This window comes from Lagenorhynchus albirostris, chromosome 5, assembly GCF_949774975.1.
Source record: "Lagenorhynchus albirostris chromosome 5, mLagAlb1.1, whole genome shotgun sequence".
Taxonomy (NCBI): Eukaryota; Metazoa; Chordata; class Mammalia; order Artiodactyla; family Delphinidae; genus Lagenorhynchus; species Lagenorhynchus albirostris.
The window spans coordinates 49,762,090-49,775,280 of record NC_083099.1 but is presented as its reverse complement, the minus strand read 5'-3'; the positions used below and the strand labels follow the sequence as shown (position 1 = coordinate 49,775,280).

At 37.9% G+C, this 13,191-nt stretch overlaps 1 protein-coding gene across 8 annotated transcripts in view; it reads right to left on the bottom strand.

Annotated features, from left to right (window-relative positions):
- Positions 1-13,191, bottom strand: part of PRKCI (protein kinase C iota) — a 79,870-nt gene that overhangs the window by 47,171 nt on the left and 19,508 nt on the right. The window contains exon 1 of one of the 8 annotated variants that reach the window (XM_060149984.1): positions 6,646-6,663. The exons of the other annotated variants lie outside the window; for them this stretch is intronic. The gene's annotated coding sequence lies outside the window, so the exon portion shown is untranslated. Of the gene's footprint in view, positions 1-6,645; positions 6,664-13,191 lie in introns of those variants that run through there. 8 annotated transcript variants of the gene reach the window in all.

Here is a 13,191-nt window from a genome sequence, read left to right as displayed (position 1 = left end):
ACGGCAACGATGAGCAGCCCCCGCTCGCCACAACTAAGGCAAGTGCTCGTGGCAATGAACACCCAACGAAGCCAAAATAAAAAAAGAAAACAATCTTATGGTTACCAAAGGGGAAGGGATGGGTGAGGGATACATTAGAAGTGTGGGATTCACAGATACACACTAGTATATATAAAATAGAAAAAAAAAAAGGAAGCAAATTTTGACGCATGCTACAACATGAATGAACCTTGAAGACACTATGGTAAGTGAAACAAGTCAGTTACTAAAGGACAAATATTGTATGATTCTACTTCAGTAAGGTACCTAGAGTAGTAAAATTCGCAGAAACAAGGTAGAATGGTGGTTGCCATTTGCTGGGGGAGAGAGGAGAATGAGGATTTATTGGGTAAAGAATAACTTTATAGGGTAAAATTAATGGGTAAAGAGTTTCAGTTGGGAAGATGAGAAAGTTCTGGAGATGGATGGTGCGGATGGTTGGACTGGCTCTAGCACTATATTAACTAAGAAAAAGCCACAGAGTGGCGCTGTGTCAGTTCTAGGCTTCCACCTTATAAACATCTGGCATCTTTTGCTTTTGGGAGCCCTAAGTCACCATGTAAGAAGTTCAGCTGCCTCTGAGAGTAGAAGCCCTGAGACTACAGAGAGAGAGAAAGAGAACCTACTATGCTAGCATCCCAGGTGAGCCTCCACGTGACTCCAGACCCGGATGTCATCCAATTGCTACTGCATGAGAGACCTCAAGTGAGACCAGCAGAGCCAATCAACTCACAGAAGTGTAAAAAGACTATAAAGTAAAAGGGTGGGTTTTTTTAAAGCCACTAGGCTTTGAGGTGATTTGTTATGTTACAAACACCTTCCTGCCACCTTTCAAGGTGAATCTTGAAATTCTGTGTATCTTACAAGACCCAGGACAAATGCCACCTCTTCTGAAAAGCTTTACGTGAGGGGGTAATGTTTCACATTTTTTAAAAAATGCTAGATATAATCTACTCATTTTTAATAACAGCTTTATTGAGATACAATTCACACAGCATTCAATTTACCCATTTGAAGTGTACAGTTCAGTGGTCGTTAGTATATTCACAGAGCTGTGCAACTACCACCATAATCAACTTTAGAACATTTTCATAACCCCTCCTCAAAAAAAACCCTTCCAATTAGCAGTCACTCCCCATTTCCCCCCAACCTCTCCTTCCACTGTCAGACCTAGGCAACCACTGATTATTTTCAGTCTCTACAGATTTGCCTTTTCTGGACATTTCATATAAATGGAATCACACAATATGTGGTCTTTTATGTCTAGATTTTTTTTTGCTTAGAGTGTTTTCAAGTTCATCTAAGTTGTAGCATGTATCAGTATTCAGTCCTTATTTATTAGTGAATAATATAGTAAATATTCTTGAACTGAAATATTTGTGCTTGAGTAATTTCTCATGATACTTTCCTAGAAATAGAAATGATTGGCTCAAAGTGTGCCCATTTAAAATTTTGACAATTATTTCAAAATTTGGAATGATAGTAACTCCAAAAAGGTTATGCCATATACACTCAACCAAGTGTGTTTTTCCTAACCCTTACAGGTAATGATTAAATTTTAACTATTTTCTAATCTGATAGATGAAAACTGATGTCTTATTTTAAAATCTTTGTTTCTTTATTAGTGATCCTTGAGCTTTTTTTGTCATTTATGAATTAGCTATTTGCACCTTTTTCAGTAGATGCTTCATCTATTTCTTTTTGACTTAATTATCTTATATTAGAGATAAGCAATCCTTTGTAAATGTTGCAAATATTTTTTTCTCAGTTGTTATTACTTCTATATCTGTGATTATGATGTTTTTCAATATAAAGAATTAGGAAAAGTCTTCCGTCTTTACATTTCCTTTTTCAGAATTTTCCCATTTATTCTTTTTTAAAAATTTATTTATTTATTTTTGGCCGCATTGGGTCTTCGTTGCTGTGCAGGCTTTCACTAGTTGCAGCGAGCGGGGGCTACTCTTCGTTGTGGTGCGTGGGCTTCTCATTGCGGTGGCTTCTCTTGCTGCGGATCACGGGCTCTAGGCGTGCGGGCTTCAGTAGTTGTGGCATGCAGGCTCAGTAGATGTGGGTCGCGGGCTGTACAGCGCAGGCTCAGTAGTTGTGGCAGATTGCTTAGTTGCTCCGCAACATGTGGGATCTTCCCGGACCAGGGATTGAACCCGAGTCCCCTGCATTGGTAGGTGGACTCTTTAACCACTGCACCACCAGGGAAGTCCCCCCATTCACTCTTGAGCATTTATTTTTCCAGATGAAATTGCCAGTTTCTAAAAGATCCTATTAGAATTTGGGGGGGGAACTGTGCTCTTTACAGATTGATCTATAGGGAGTTTACTTTTTCTATGTTCCTTCTCCCTAACCCATTATTCAGGTTTTATTTATGGCACCCAATTGTTTTTTTGGTTTTTTAAACATCTTTTTTGGATTATAATTGCTTTACAACATTGTGTTAGTTTCTGCTGTACAACAAAGTGAATCAGCTATATGTATACTTATGTGGGGTTTTTTTAAAGTTTTGTTTATATGGTTTCTATGCATTTCTTTAAAGTTTATTCCTAGATTAAAAAAATTATGTTATTACATGGATGAAATCTTTTCTTCCAATATACTTTCTGACTGAGTATTACCTTTATAAAGGAAAGCTATTTGTTCTCTCATATACTGACTTTATATTTGTCTTAGTGTTGTTGATATCTTAAGAGACTAGTTGAAAAATAGGTCAACATGATTCAACCAGATTGCATAGATAGAGCATATTTATTTATTTATTTATTTAATATTTATTTGGTTGCACTGGGTCTTAGTTGTGGCAGGCAGGCTCCTTAGTTGCGGCTCCAGGGCTCCTTAGTTGTGGCATATGGGCTCCTTAGTTGCAGCATGCGAACTCTTAGTTGCGGCACGCGAACTCTTAGTTGAGGCATGCATGTGGGATCTAGTTCTCTGACCAGGGATCGAACCCAGGCCCCCTGCATTGGGAACGCGGAGTCTTATCCACTGTGCCACCGGGGAAGTCCCAGATATACCATTTTTAGATCAATACTCAGTACACTGATAATAACAGGTGTTGGTGAGGATGCAGAGAAACTGGAATCCTCATACACTGCTAGTGGGAATGTAAAATGGTGTTGCTGCTTTGAAAAACAGTCTGGTAGTTCCTCAAAAAGTTGAACATTTGTTACCATATGACCCAGCAATTCCACTCCTAGATATATATCCAAGAGATATGAAAACATATGTCCACACAAAAAGTTGTAACGAAATGTTCATAGAAACATTACTCATAATAGTCACAAAGTGGAAATAACCGAAATATCTATCAATTGATGAATGGATAAATAAAATGTGGTATGCATACAATGGACTATTAACCATTAAAAAAGGATTAAGTATTAATACTTTATATATCATGTCTAGATTAGGTAAATCTATAGAAACAAGAGCTAGATACGTGGTTACCTAGGTCTGGGGACAGTGGGGGAAGGAACTTGGAGGAAATAGAGAGTAACTGCTAATGAGCATGGGGTTTCTTTTTTGAGCAATGAAAATGTTGTAAAATTGATTGTGGTGACGGCTGCACACTCTCTGCACAAATATACTAAAAACCACTGAATTGTACACTTTAAATGATAAATTATATCTCAATAAAGCTATTTAAAAATATTTACTGCAGCATTTTTATAAAAGTGAGTTCGATAACAAAGTAATATTCCAGTCCAAAAGCAAAGTCTGTCTTAACTTGCCTCAAAGAAATAAAGCAATTCTTTTATACAGACTCACTTTCTCACTTATGCAAATTTCTCCCAATTTGCCACACACATGAAAGTGTAAGTCACATAATTACACTCTATTTTTTTTTTTTTTTTTTTTTTTGCGGTACGCGGGCCTCTCACTGTTGAGGCCTCTTCCGTTGCGGAGCACAGGCTCCAGACGTGCAGGCTCAGCGGCCATGGTTCACGGGCCTAGCCGCTCCGCAGCATGTGGGATCTTCCTGGACCAGGGCACGAACCCATGTCCCCTGCATTGGCAGGTGGACTCTCAACCACTGCGCCACCAGGGAAGCCCACACTCTATTTTTTGACGTAGGTTTTAAAAAATAACTTTCGCTTCTATAGAAGTATATTTAAGTGCAGGCCAAAGTTTAAAAACAGAAAAGCAACATAAAAAAGAATAATGAAAATTTCACATTTCAATAAGTGTGCAAATTACTCTTCCAGTTAGAAAAATAAGCCAGCTTAAAAAAAAAGAAAAACAAGCCAGTTGACTAAATTAATTCCAAAGACTGAAACAGTCAAAGAATTCTAGGAACAGAATGAATCTGAAATATAATGAATGCTTCATTTCTAATTTTCCAGGTGAGGGACCTGAGTCCAAGCTGGCAAATACATTTAAGCTCACCTCAGATTGTTTTCTAAACAATGAGAAATATTATATCATTCTCTCTCTCTCTATATATATATATATATCTCACACATGAATGATACCAATGAATGCCTTATAAGCATCTTGATTTTTAAAAAATTTAAACACTAAATCCAATTTTCTCTAGACTCACTAGCTGCTTGCAATGTCCTAATGGCCTATTTCTACAAAAATTTCCAAAAAAACTTACAAGATTGAACCAAATTCAACACCCAGCAATTATGCCTTCCACAGTTCAAGTGGCTTCTGCAGTTAGGATGATTTTACTGCAGTAGTATGAATTAAAAAATCCCAAACCTTAACCACCTCACTTTCTGAGCAACCTCACGTAAACCACTTCTTTAAGATGACCCCTGATTTCCTTATTTGCAGAAAAAAGAAGAGATGAGACAAAAATTGAGTAAATGCTATCTGTAAAGGACTGGGAGTATCTTAACAAAAAGGAACTTCAGGGACTTTCCTTGTGGTCCAGTGGTAAGACTCAGTACTCCCAATGCAGGGGGTCCGGGTTCAATTCCTGGTCAGGGAGCTAGATCCTGCATGCATGCCACAACTAAGAAGCCCACCTGCCACAACTAAGAGTCCACATGCTGCAACTAAGAAGTCCACATGCCACAACTAAGAAGTCCGCATGGGACTTCCCTGGTGGTCCACTGGTAAAGAATCTGCCTTACAATGCAGGGGATGCGGGTTCGATCCCTGGTCAGGGAACTAAGATCCCACATGCCGCGGGGCAACTGAGCCTGCATGCCACAACTACTGAGCTCGCACGCCTCAACTAGAGCCCATGTGCCACAAACTACAGAGCCCATGCATCCTGGAGCTCATGTGCCACAACTAGAGAGAGAAAACCTGCATGCCACAACTAGAGAGAAGCCCATGCACCACCATGAAGAGCCTGTGCACCACAACAGAAGATCCCGTATGCTGCAACTAAGACCTGACACAGCCAAAAATAAATAATAAATAAATCTTTAAGAAAAAAAAGTCTGCATGCCACAACTAAAGATCCCTCATGCCGCAACTAAGACCCGGCACAGCCTAAATAAATAAATAAATAAAACAGGAAAACAAAAAAGGAACTTCAGAAATAAACACAAAACAACACAAAGGAAACATTCAAAGTACATATAAAATTAACAACTAAATTAAGAAAAGATCATTAAAAAGATTACAAGTCTCTATGAAAAATAAACACAATTCTGCATCAGGATGATAGGATTATGGATGCAGTTTTTGAAGTTTTCTTTATAACTTTAAAAATTGACTTAGGGCTTCCCTGGTGGCGCAGTGGTTGGGAGTCCGCCTGCTGATGCAGGGGACGCGGGTTCATGTCCCGGCCCGGGAGGCTCCCACATGCCGCGGAGTGGCTGGGCCCGTGAGCCATGGCCGCTGGGCCTGCGCGTCCGGAGCCTGTGCTCCGCAACAGGAGAGGCCACAACAGTGAGAGGCCCGCGTACCGCAAAAAAAAAAAAAAAAAAAAAAAAAAATTGACTTAATATTAAATTCTTAACTGGCATATACAAGACATCAAAGGTCTAGAAAAGCCTTTAAGGAGTTGTGGGCTGGAGAAAAATGTTGTATTCTCAACTCATATCAACCTAATTAGATAGTACATGCTCCTGGAGCAAAGGGAAAAACAGCCAGACATTACAAGCTGTGTATCACCTAGATAAATATCATATAAAATAAATTACATTCTTAGGAAATGCCTGAGTCAGGACTTTAAAAAGGAGCATCAAAAATCTCCCAAAGAGGTGTCCTGCAGTACTTTACATACAGGTTCTCTCCCAGGCTCCAGATCCCATCACAATTTTCTCCTATGTTAAAACAAGGGCTATATTACCTACATTGCAAAGAGAATGGCAAAGCTAAAGATCATGTATTTAAAGTCACTCATAGTATGCTTAGTTCATTATAGGTGTGGCTTTTAATATTGCACTTTGATTGAAAGCCATGAGTGGAATTAATCAGTGTTAAAAGTATTGTAATAACCATATTTTAAAAAATCAATTTTTCTCTTTTGCTAGATACTGTCCTTTTGCCAGGCCAGCATCTGCTTGCTCTTGGTTGAAACCTAAGTTAGGTCAAGTATCTGCTTTCAGTATGTACCTAGAGATGGATGCTTTTGAAAAACTACAAGGAAGTGTGAAAGTCAAGTTAATCACTGACATTGCGTATACTCACATCTGTTTTGTTTTCATTGGACTGAATGTCTTTGGTTCAGGTATTACCTTTTCAGGCCAACTGCTTAATGCCTGATAAAGCAGGACACATAACTCAGAAGCAGAACATTCCATGTAGAGTCATCATGAAACAAAAATGAGACAGAAAGCTATGTTTCAAAGCCCACTCAATTACTAAAGTCCAAATTCATATCCTAAAAAAGGCATACACCCAGAGTGAGATCTGCTCAGTTCAACGAATTTAAAGGTAATGAAATCTGTATATTAACCAGCAGGCCTGCTCTTTTTTCAATGCATTTACATTTTCTTTTCACCTATAAAAACAAAGAAATTAGAGCGGTGGCCCTCAAGGCATTTGGTAAATATGCAAGATCCAATTATTTATGAGATAACTTCACAAGGTGCTGAACATGACACACATATATAACACTAGTTATATTAGGTACTTTAGCATATGGTTGAATTCAGTGCCCCACATTTGAAAGAATCAACACAGCCTGAAACCAAAGTTGTCAATGTTTAATATTTGCCTGAGATAGCACCTTCCTGATAGATGAGAGATAGATGATAGATCTTCCTGATCTTTGAGCCTGCCACAGATTTATAGATTCACTCTGTGCTCCCACCAAGACCTTCCTACTGCCACCCTGCCTCTGAATACTGGGTTCAAGACTTCTGAAAGTCACAGCCACTCCCTAAAGGGTTGCATTGCTTAAAATGCAGATTTGCAAAAATTTTCCAAGAATAATATGGTATTTAGGTGGTCATCCTTTCAATATTAGGTCCCATAACAGATAGTAATAGATTTCTGGCTTCTTGCTTCCTTTTTCTGGGAGGTGGAAATCAGTGGTTACAGAAGCATGTGCTATCCTATCAAGCTGCTCATCCTCAACTTCCACTTTTGGAGAAGATAAACTAACAGAAACTGGATTTAACCCTCCTCCTAAAACAACAGAAAAACTAGACAAAATAAATGAAAAAAAAATGGTTCAAGATATTGGAAATCAAGCAATGAAGGATCAACTGTTTCCAAGTAACTTAAATGGTTATTTAAGTTACTATTTTTGAGCATCCCAGAACAAAGCTCAAAAATATCTACACAAATACAAATATATTCAACATCCAATAAGGCAAACGTCAAAATGTCCAGAATCCAATCAACTATAAGCAGGCATGTGAAGAAGCAGGAAAATATGACCCATAACAGGAGAAAGATCAATCAATTGAAATTGACCCCAAACTGACACCAATATAAGAACTTGTAAACATGGACATTAAAAGAGTTATAATTATATCCAATATGTGCAGAAGCTATGGGTATTGAGCATGTTAAGTAAACATGGAAGATATTTTAAAAGACCCAGATTTAATCTCTAGAAATAATGCTACAATTTCTGAAGTGAAAAATGCTCTAGAGGGAATTCATGGCAGATTAGACATTGCAGGAGAAAAGATTAGTGAACTTGAAAACATAGCTATAAAACTATACAAAATGAAATACAGAGGAAAAGACTGAAAAAGGAAAAAAATAAAAGAACAGAGAGTTAGTGAGCTTTATGACAAGTTTGAGAAGCCTAATATACATGTAACTGGAATCCCTGAAAGAGGAATCTGGTGACAGAAAACAATATTTGAAGAGATAATGGCCAAAATTTTTCCAAATTTGATGAAAACTATGAACGCACGGATCCAAGTAGACCAACAAATCTCAAGACAAGAAACATGAAGAAAACTGAAATAAGGTCCATCATTATCAAATTGCTTCATCCAGTGATAAAGAGGAAAATCTTAAAAGCAGCCAAAGAGACACACTACGTAAGAGAAACAAAGGTAAAGATGACAGCAGATTCTGCATCAGAAACAATGCAGTACAAAACAGTGTACTGAATGAAAAAAAATTATCAACCTATAATTATTTACCCAGCAAAATTATCTTTCAAAAACAAAGATGACCTCAGGAATTCCCTGGCAGTCCAGTGGTTAGAACTCCATGCTCTCATTGCCCTGGGCCTGATTTCAATCCCCGGTTGGGGAACTAAGATCCCACAAGCCATGCCGTGTGGCCAAAAAAAACTAAAACCAAAAACAAACCAAAAAAAAAAAAAGCAAAAAAACAAAGGTGACCTAGAGGCAAATTCATAGAGACAGAAAGGCAAATTCATAGAGAGAGAAAGTGTAAGTGAGGTTACCAGGAGCTGGAGGAGTGGGAATGGAGCTGGAGGAGCTGGAGGAGGGGAGTTATTGTTTGATGGGTATAGAGTTTTTGTTTGAGATGATAAAAAGTTCTGGAAATGGGTAGTGAGGATGGTTGCATGACATTCTGAATGTGCTTAAATGTCACTGAATTGTACACTTTAAAAAGGTTAAAATGGGGACTTCCCTGGTGGCGCAGTGGATAAGATTTTGCATTCCCAATGCAGGGGGCCTGGGTTCGATCCCTTGTTGGGGAACCAGATCCCGCATGCATGCCACAGCTAAGAGTTCGCATGCTGCAACTAAGAAGCCCACGTGCCACAACTAAGGAGCCCGCAAGCCATAACTAAGGAGCCCATGAGCCACACTATGGAGCCTGCCTGCCGCAACTAAGACTGCACACAGCAAATAAATAAATAATTTTTTTTTAAAAAAAGGTTAAAATTGTAAAATTTTGTGTTATGTATGGTTTATGACAATATTTTAAAAAAGAATTTTTAAAAAGGAATATACTAGTTCTCCATCTACATAAGGCCCAGTTAAAAAAAAAAAAAAGAAATGGGAAGTTTCAAAATATGTGCTGAATAATGCCACTGATATAAATTTAAAAGCACATAAAGGGAATTCCCTAGCAGTCCAGTGGTTAGGACTCAGTGCTTTCACTGCAGTGGGCCCAGGGTTCAATCCCTGGTCAGGGAACTAAAATCCCTCAACCCACATAGCATGGCCAAAAAACTAAAATAAAATAAATAAAAGCACATAAAAACACTATACTTTGTCATGTATACATATAAAAAGTGACAGATTAGTGGTTGCTTAGGGGTTGAGGGATAGGAGTGCGAAGACAGTTTAGACTATAAACTTATTCTATGGTAGTAGTTGGCTCTTACAGAGGGAAGGAAGACAATGCAATTGGAGACGGGGTTGCCAACAAGAAGGACAGGACTTCGCAGAGACCAGAGCATGTTTGACAGCATGTCTGAGAGCCCTGGTGCCCTGCTGGACTCCTATGGTCTCTCTTGCTTCACCTCTCAACAAATCCCCACCTCACCACTGCAAGGCGTTTCTCCCAGGTGGGCCCCAGTCTGATCCTTTTGCCTTTCAGGCATCACCACAGCCTGATATATAAATGGTAGCAGCCAGAATTTACTAGGTAGAATGTCTGGGGCATGGTGCTGGGGCAGAGGCCAGAGCTAAGAGAAGTGCTTGGGGACTTCTTAAAGTTAGCTATCTTCTCGTGGGGTCCTCTACCCCCTGGGAGTACAGGAAGACTTTCCAGGGACTACCAGGCATAGTTTTTTAAAGGTATCCATTTCCTCAACTTCCATATAAACTCCTTTCTAAAAACCATCTGCCTGAGAACATGCCTGGAGTGCAGTACCCCATCTCATCTCCTCAAATTTTTCTTTTCCTGTTTCACTAAAAAAAAAAAAAGCATATATACCTACCATATGATCCAGCCATTCCACCTCTAAGTATTTACCCAAGACAAAAGGAAATATATATTGATACAAAGACTTGTATGCAATTGCCACAGCACCTTTATTTATAATAGCCCCAAACTAGAAACAAACTCAATGTCCATCAACAGATGAACAGATAAACAAATTGTGGTACATCCACATGATGGAATACCACTCAGCAAAAAAAAAAAAAAAAAAAGAACTACTGATACACACAAAACATGTATCAATAATTATGCTGAGTGAAAGAAGCCAGACCAAAAATGCAAACTAACCTATAGGGACAGAAAGCAGATCAGTAGTTGCCTGGAATAGAGGAGCAGGAGTGAGGAATTGCAAAGCAGACGGAAACATTAAGGGGTAATAGATATGTTCTCTACCTTGCTTGTGGTGATGGTTTCCTGGGTGTCAAACTTCATCAAATAGTATACTTACAATATGCACAGTTTATTGTATGTTAATTATACCTCAGTAAAGCTATTTTTAGAGGAGAAGTAAAGATACAGAAAAGCTAAAAGAATTCATTACCAGCAAACCTCCACTACAGAAATGTTAAAGGAAGTTCTCCAAGCAGAAGGAAAATACCAGTTACAAAACAAGATCTGCTCAGAGGTACTCGGATTTTCTTTCTTATTGATGTTGATTTTCATTTTTGAATTTTCAGGTTTGGAGCCACAACACTGCTATCTAAATAACTGAAGTTACACTGAATATACATTCAGTCCAAAAGTTTTCACTCACTGTTTTTTCTGACACGATTACCGCTATCAGTGCATAGTGCTGGGGATTAAAAAAACGTATGAAGAATGATTTACTATTTTAGTTCTTAACATACCAGCTAAAATTACACCAGACTGAAGATGTTTGGAAAACATCACATCAGAGAAATATGTTTCTTGCCATCCTAAGTATGGTTTTGTTGCATCTTGGCACTCTATGTTTCCCCCCATGATCAAATCAGATTTATAATGCAAGTCAGGAAGAAGCTTAACCTCCCAGAATCCAGAAACACTCCATGCTCTTTATGTTAAAGAAAGTTTATACTCATTTGAAATTTCCATGAAACTCACCTGCTAGAGTCAACAGGACATGAATTAAAGTACTATATCCAAATAATACCCTCTCCCACTTTGTAAGTCACCTACATTTTCAACTGTTTCCCTCACATAGTCCTTTACAGGGTGTAAAAAAAAAAAAGGAATTCACAAATGCTATTGGTAAAAGTATAACAAGGGGTACAATATTTTTGGAGGTCAATTTGGTACCACCTATCATCAAGGACACATTCCATTGCAGGGAATTTACAAATAATATAGTACAAGTGTCCCCAAAATACATGCACAAAGATATTCCCTGCACCAGTATTTTTGACAAACTGCAAACTATCCAAATATCTATCAAAAGGGGATTAATTAAATAAGTTATGGTACAACATTGTTATATAATATTACATAGCCTTTAAGAGGAATGAGATAAATCTACATGCACTGATATGGGGAATATCCTGGTGGTCCAGTGGTTAGGACTCCGTGCTCTCACTGCTGAGGGCCTGGGTTCAATCCCTGGTCGGGGAACTAAGATCCCACAAGCCACTTGGCGTGGCCAAAAAAAAAAAAAAACACGGATATGACAAGCTATCTACAAGATGGTAAGGGAAAAAACAGGTTAAATAACAGCTTGTATAATATTAGTCTATTTGTAAGACAGAAAAAAATTGTTACCCTATCCCTTCTAGTTGTATGTTCACAGAAAGAGATACCATAAATTCATTCATAGCAGCTATTTCTGGCGGTCTGAAGATCTCCAGAGACACTTTTTCCTTCAAAAAAATCAATATTTTTATTAAAAAGCATGCATTATTCTCAATAAAAACTTTAACAAGAAACAAAATACCCAAAGGCTAGTGACAGAAATTACTAGTGTCTAGTAAAAGAGAAGCGACACAGTTAAATTTAAACCGGGTATTCAGACCCTGAATAAATTAGAATTTATAGAATTAGAAATTTAGAAAATACTCAATATTAGATGTAATATTTTTAAAGCACATCCTTAAGGAAAAACAATCACTCTTATATAGGGAACTAAAAACTCACATTTATCATGCCCTGCCCCACACTCTCACTGCATATGAGAACCAGCATATGATTGTTACAAAATACTATTCATTCTAAAATGTTTAGTTAGATTAAGCAAACCAGTTTTTCCACATGCATATCAAAACAAATCAGTAAAACTAGTTTTGAACACAAAGAAGAAGAATGGTTGTCATAAATCTGTGTAAAGAAATGAAGTATGATCTTTATTTGCTCTGATATAAAATCCCACAATTAAATGTTTAGCTTCTAGAACAATGTTTCTCATAAACCAGAGAAATCAAATTATAGTCCTGTCTTCCACTGATCCTAGAGAAGATTTCTTCTCCATGTAAGCATGCCCCAATGCCTACATGGCTAAAAATAAAGATGAAAAATTACAACTGAAAAATAATTGCAAGGAACTCAAAAATAATTACTACTGGCTCTGTAAGCCTAAAATTAAGAAAAGACTGGTATCAGAATTCACCAGTGTAAAAAGGATCACATGGGATCAACAGACCTTAATGAAAAGTTTAACCTTTACTTGAATGAGGCAAAGGCTACAGTTTTGTAGTTTCCCCAGAAAATTAGGATACTTAATAGCTATTTAGAGAGAAATAACTATGAGTTACACCTTTTTCACTTCACAGTTATGCCCGTTAATTGTGTGGTATTTCTGAACAACGATTTTATCAACTGTATCATGATCATCAAAAGCTACAAAAGCAAATCCTCTTTTCTCCACTCTGCCTGTCTTCCATGGTTGAAAGACCAACTTCTATGGTTTCAATCCTGCCATACTTTTCAAAGTAGTCT